The 6,962-nt window shown below is 40.3% G+C and overlaps 1 long non-coding RNA gene across 1 annotated transcript; it reads right to left on the bottom strand.

Moving 5' to 3' along the window:
- Nucleotides 1-534: 534 nt before the first annotated feature.
- LOC109514824 (uncharacterized) lies at nucleotides 535-2,138 on the bottom strand. Its single transcript, XR_002168062.1, has 3 exons — nucleotides 1,724-2,138; nucleotides 1,368-1,635; nucleotides 535-873 (listed from the first exon to the last, which is right to left on the bottom strand). It is a non-coding gene; the product is annotated as an uncharacterized LOC109514824 (long non-coding RNA).
- Nucleotides 2,139-6,962: the final 4,824 nt, after the last annotated feature.

The following is a 6,962-nucleotide window of genomic DNA, read 5'->3' as shown; positions in this document are numbered from 1 at the left end:
CCATAAATGGCCATCGTTATAAGTGTTGAAATAATTAATACACTAGATCTTTTTTTACTTTCAACACATACATTTTTTCAGTCACTTGCGATGTAATGATGCATAGAAAGTTTTTTTTTCATGATGTTAGGACCTTTTTCTCATAACAACCAACTCTTTTTATGAAGGGATAAATACAAAAAAAATGTAATATTTCAAAAAAAAACACGTTTTAAAGTGGAATAATTGAGATGCTTTTGCTAGTCAGTAATTCATAACACCACTGACTTGAATGCATTTTTTTTTTTTTTGGAGCAATGTCAGTTTATTTCAGGAAACTCACACTGAAGCTCTTGGGGATGAGAAATGGACTTGCTCATCAAAGTGTTTAAATATCAAATATAGGAGTATTTTCTTCAACACTTCCACTTTTCAAAAAGTTCAGTCCGAAGTTGATAAACAAGGTTTTTTATTTTTTTGGTTGAATTACAGCCTCAAATAGATCAATAACCAAGATTTTGATGCAGTGAAATTTTATTTCAAAACACAGGGATCGACACAAAGTTTTGATGTGTATAAATGAGGTGAGGATGAGGCAAGTACAGCCTTCAAGAGATCAATGATTCATGTCACTCATTTTGATGCAACAGGAATTCATTGAAAACAGATGTAAAACAAAACATGCACAACGCCAGTTGAATCTGAAGACAAAAGATTGACACCTGATCAATAGAACAATTCCACTGAATTATTTTTTTACCACTTTAATTTCTAATTATAATTTCAATTTTTAAAAAATTGAAATTATATTTTATGATTGTGCATTTTGCATGCAAGTCATCCACATTTGGTGCACTGCGGTTGCGAAGAGGAGTTTTAGGTTCAGTCAATCACCTTGGAGCAAAGAAAAAAGGGAAATTAGTACAATGACGAGTGAGAATGTTCAGCACATAAACATTCCAATTTCCATTCAGCAACACAGTTTTAGTGCCCGTAACAAATAATACTGATCACATAATCACACAGCGGCGCCACTGCCACCATTCTTCCCTTGAGCTCTGATCATCCAAGTAGTGCTCAGCCTTTCGAATGCAACGCCGGGATAGTACTGTATTTCTAGTAACCTAGTGACATCTTTTTTTAAATCCAACAATATTAATATCATGATATAATTTGCAATACGCCTTTGTCGTAAGCAACACCCTTTGTCACGTTATGTTTCAACCATTCATCACAGACAATTCCCAACAAAAATATTGATTTTGACCAGTGATTTTGACAAATACAAATTACAATAATAATAATAATAATAATAATAATAATAATAATAATAGTCTACAGCTACTACTGAATGAAATAGCAAGCAATTGATGCCTAATTGTGCTTACCCACTATAGGTGGTCCATAGTCCCTTAGCATGTGTTGTCATCCAGGATGTTCTGAAGATTTTGCATTTCCAGCTGTTGATCACAACACATCGCAACACCAACATCTTGAGTCCCTTCTGAGTGCGCGCCTCATCACGTGCAGGACTTGGGAGAGCACAGGTTTTCCCAATCTCGATCTCCCAAGTGTTGTCCACCTCTCGATCCTCTTTCCTTTTCATCCTTCTTCTGAAACCAAGCTCATGGCCACTTGTCAAGTCAAGTCAAGACACTGAAATGCAGGGAGAGAGAGAGAGGAGACACTGCGGGTACCCGCGCCGCCATCATCATTGTGTGATCAGAGTTAATGCTTCCCCCACCTCTCATGCCATTTTGGAGGAGTCAGCACTAGTGAGAGCCTCGACCGCATGCAATAACTGCACGACTGCTTGCCTTGCCTCTTGTAAGACAAGCCTTGCTTCCTGGGAGTTGGCTTGAAAACAAGCAGCGACACTCCACTTCAAACTTAAACTTCTCTTGCAGACTTGAAACGTGCACGTGAATGCACTTGCTCAGCCACGTAGATTTCCAGTGTTAAAAAAGAAGAGCTGAAAAGGAAACTCCATATTGCTTCAGTGGCAGAACATGCAGCTGCATGGCAGGAGGCCACCCTTTGATCAATGTAAACAACCAACATAAACAAAAGGGGCCATTTGGCCTTTCTTGATTTGCTTTAATGAGTTTCACACCCAGGCACACCCACGCTCACACAAAATTTCACCTTGACCACATTCACACCAGTTGTCCACATCATGCCCAACTCACCAAGATATAGTTTTCATTCTATTTACGTTTTTTTTTTTTTTTATATATAAGCTACTATACGGTGCTACCTTGTGATTTAGGGGGGACAAAATACCTTTAAAAAAACAAATATCCTTGTATTTTAAAAGATTATGAATAGGTTTGTTCAGTTTTCATGAAAAAAAGCATTTGGATGGGAGTGTATAGCTAATGAAAATCTCTTACTTCTAAAAGGTTTGCAATAGCGACGTGAAAGTCCATTTAAAGAATGTCTTGTTAAAAGCTCCGTAGCCCAAATTCAGCCTGTTAACTTTTAAACTGAACGATCTGTGGACTATTAAAAAAAAAAAGAAAATCCAGAAATGCACCATTTATGGTCCAAGGTGCCTCAATTAACGGCCCCATACAGTTCCCAGAAAGAGAATTTTGTGAACACCCATAATATTACTATAATTGAATCAGATTGGGCCCTACAAATTAATTATTTTAAGGACTGCAAGACGTCATGGAAGTTCAGTGGAGACAAAGAGAAAAGAACGAAGAATATCGGCTTGGGTTTCAGTCTAATCGGGATCATGTACACAACATGTGCAGACTCGTGTTGGCACGTATGTTGGATTAATCAGTGGCCCGGAAACTTTCCCGTGCGTACAGGAGGAATTTTCAGCACCCAGACCCCGGCCTACATTGACTCTGCTAAACATCGAACTTTTTACTGCATAAACACTCACTTTCAAAAATTGGGGTCAACTTGCACCAGAGCGCTGTCAAACAAAGTGACCCCATAATGATTCAATTGCGTTGAGCGTTCACGTTGTGATTCTGCAGATTTCTGACTACTAACTAGTCCTGATTGAAGCCTAATTTATGTCAGAAGTCATTGCTGTTCAACATTCCACGGTTTCAAAGCCAAGGAGGGACAATTTGTCTGCACATCGCCGATGGATTATTTTGGTTTTACATTTTAATTCTCGCACACACACTCTCGCATGGTCAATATATATATATTCCAATATATTTTCAAAGCATTTATCAAGCCTTATTCTTGATCGTCTGTGGGGGTGCACTGTTCCCCAGTGCCGGTCCCAAGCCCGGAGAAATGGGGAGGGTTGCGTCAGGAATGGCATCCGGCGTAAAACTTTTGCCAAGACGACCATGCGAGTTGGTAGGACGGTTTACAGGGGCGGATGGAAATTACTGACTCGCTGTGGCGACCCCTGAATAGGGACGTGCCGAAAGGAAAAGAAGAAGAAGAAGATTCTTGATCGTCTGTCTTTTGCCAATGTTCGGTTGGGATGTAACAATACTGAAACAATATTACGATATGATGTCACGATATGAACCGCACGATAAGATGAGTATCACTACACTGTGAAGGGGTTGAGTTGATGATATTAAAAAAAAACACATGATGCTGGATAAAAATGCACAGTATTGTAAAACAACAAAAAACCTCATGATATTAAGAAGAAAAAAAATTAAAGCACAATATTGTGTTTTTGTACATGAAAACATCAGTGACCAAAAACATCATTTTATTTGTCATGTGTTCATCAGCTTGCTAATTACATGTTGCATGTAATTTACAATGCTGTGTTCTGCTTCAGTGAAAAGTAACGCTTGACCGCGACTTGCTGCTTTTAATTTGGGAACCTGATGACAATGGTAATGTGGCAATTATAATATTGTAATATCAGCATTACATTCCTAACATTCAGAGCAAGTGATGTTACTCAACATGATTGAGCCTTGTCAATGTATTTCTTTTCATGTGTGCACACATGGATATAGTATGATTTGGTTTTCAGAATGGATTCCAGATTCAACTCAAAAATACAGCATACATGAATTATTTGCTAGAACTGTAATCATTGTGATCAATTATAAAGAAAACATATTGAAAATGTGTCAAGCATTCAGGCAAATGCCAGCGAATATAATGTGAAATAAATATCATCGAGAATTAAATTGTGACTCTTTTTCCTTTTCTTAATTATACATATACGTTTAGTTTCGCAGTAGGTTATGCAGATTGGGGACAATGATATGCATGTAGCCTTTGATAATAATGTGACTTTTATCAGTGGCCAAAAGCATAAACAACAACACCATGTGCAAAAGTGAGAACAAAACGGCACGCGCCTTGTTTCATGCCAGAAAAACGGAGAGGACTATCAGCTGTATTGTGTTATTCTGTGTTGAGGATGCTGCATTCACATCGATGTAATTCCACCTTTATTTTTGTTCCTATTCCAACTTCAAATTGTACAGCTCATTCCATTCCAGAAATTCCCTAAATTCTGAAAATAAATGCCACACAATTTCCCAGAACTTTGCATACCATTCGACCATATTCTCAATTCCAAATCATTTCACATAATTATTTATTATTAAACATAAATCCATAACATTCTGCATCATTTCACTATTAATTCCATAGCATTTCCAGCTTTTCAGCATTCACACTCCAGATATTGGGTGATTGAGTTAAAAAAATGTGATACAACACATACTTTGTACATTTCAAATCAAATCCCAGTTCAACAATTTATGCCAGCTAGTGAATCTGAGGTGAACCTCATAGGCAAGTGACACTTCGAAAAATATATCACTGAATACCGGTATTTTGTTTTTAAGTATTTGGAACTATCCAGCCATCCATTTTCTGATCGATGACAAGGGTCGCGGGGCGTGCTGGAGCCTATCCCAGTTGTCTTCAGGCAGCAGGCGAGGTACACTCTGAACTGGCCAATCATCAACGTACAACCATTTGCACTCATAATCACACCTCAGGACAATTAACGTACCATGCATGTTTGCGAAAAGTTCGGAGGAAACCAGAGTACCCGGAGAAAACCCACGCAGGCACAGGGAGAGCATCGAATTTCCACACAGGAAGGCCGGCGCCGAAATCGAACCCCCGACCTCTGCACTGTGACATGGGTGTGCTAACCAGTCGGGCACCAGGCCCCCTGCATTTGGCTGTATTTCATTTTATTTAAAGGGTCATATCATGCTGTTAAGCTTATATATTTATTATCTGTTGTACAATGACTCATTTCTTATTAAATCTGAGTTATTTTGGTGGCTACTTTTTGACCCCAGAAGCAAGATGCCTGATTCACGTGTCAGGTTAAAACCCCGGCTCTTCCCATGTGGCTGCTGCACCCTTTTCATGACGTCCTAAAACTGGTTGCTGCGTGCACCACTCACAAAAGAGAAATAAACAAATATTATTACTCGGCAAATTTGTGCCGCAATTAAATTTGTCACATACTACCCCACATCGCACACCACTCCAAACTCACTGTTCTTCATTTGATCACCGCTCCGAGTTGATGGTTCATCGTCTCCACTCTGCGGGGTTTGAAGCCGGTCAGCGGCTGCCCAAAGCCGCCATCCTTGAGGTGAGAGCCACAACCACCGGGCTGGCGAAGCCGCGGCACCCTGCTCTGGTGGCTCATTCACGTGAATGGGAGCCAGTGTGAGAAAGAAGCCATTTCTCCCCAACTCTGGTGCAAAAATGGAAATGGTTCACTGGTGGCTGCTCTGAGAAAGTGAACCAGGGTTTAGTGTGGAGCGGCAGTACAAAGTTAAGTCCTTTCTGATATCGGAAAGTGAGGACCCAGTTTTTTTCTTGGATTGGGCAGAGCTGCTGCTTAGAGGGGAGGAATGAGCTGGAATGAATGGGTGAAAGTAAGAAAACACAACATTTTCTAGATGTGTGAATGCTAAAAGCAACAAGTGCTTGACCTGCTGGAGATGTTTATTCTTGAAGTGAGTGCCATTATCAGATCGAATTGCACGTGGAAACCCAGGTGTTGGAATGTAATGGCTTTTCAAAATTGTAATCACAGCCCATGCATCCGCTTTACCACGTGCAGAGGCATCGGGCGACTGAGGGTAAACGTCCATTATCACGAGGAGATATTGTTTACCTCTACCTCTATCTATCATGTCAGTGAAGTCAAGAATGACTTCTTCATCCGGACCTGAGATTTTTCTTCACACTATATTGATTAAAGACTTCACACAGAGAAATTTCCTTATGAATCATATCCAAGAGGTGGGGATAATACCAGGATCTTTACCTGTCTGCCACGTTCCTTTTTCCCAAGTGAGCTGGACCGTGTGCCTCCCGAATTAAAACTCTTCAATTTATGTGCCGATAAAAAAAAAAAAACAAAAAAGCAATATAATCTCTGGCTACACTGTTTAATTGGATAACCAGTAGTTCTTCTTCTTCTGGAATGCCCTATCTTGATCTGCAAGAAGGTGGTTAATGTCCAAAGCATACATTTTCCCATCGGTGATTCCACTACAGTGAAACTCCTCTAGAACGAAACCTACATGGGCGAAAATACCCCCTTATGTGAAAAAATCTTCATGCATTAACGCAATTCCCATTCTGCTGCCCCCCATATGACGAAATCCCCCCTGTTGCGTTGTACGAAATTATTTTCTCTGCTCCAGCCTCGCAAGACATTCACTACAACGAAGTCTTATCCAACAGCGACCTCTACTTGCTTCGTTCGGAAACGGAAACAGCAACCACCACGTTGGTTTACATAGTGAACTATGTTTATTTCGGTCACAGCTGCGAGTTTCTTGGACTCAACATACTCTAGCTCAGGGGTGGGCAATCCCAGTCCTGGAGGGCCGCTATCCTGCATGTTTTCCATCTGTCCCTGTTGCAACACACCTGATTCAATTGTTCAGGCCTCGACAGAGCTTGCTGATGATCTGATCATTTGAATCAGGTGTGTTGGAGAAGGGACAGATGGAAAACATGCAGGATAGCGGCCCTCCAGGACT

This window comes from Hippocampus comes, unplaced genomic scaffold, assembly GCF_001891065.2.
Source record: "Hippocampus comes isolate QL1 unplaced genomic scaffold, H_comes_QL1_v1.1 scaffold191, whole genome shotgun sequence".
Lineage (NCBI taxonomy): Eukaryota > Metazoa > Chordata > Actinopteri > Syngnathiformes > Syngnathidae > Hippocampus > Hippocampus comes.
The sequence above is the reverse complement of the archived record's forward strand: the minus strand, read 5'-3'. Positions and strand labels throughout refer to the sequence as shown.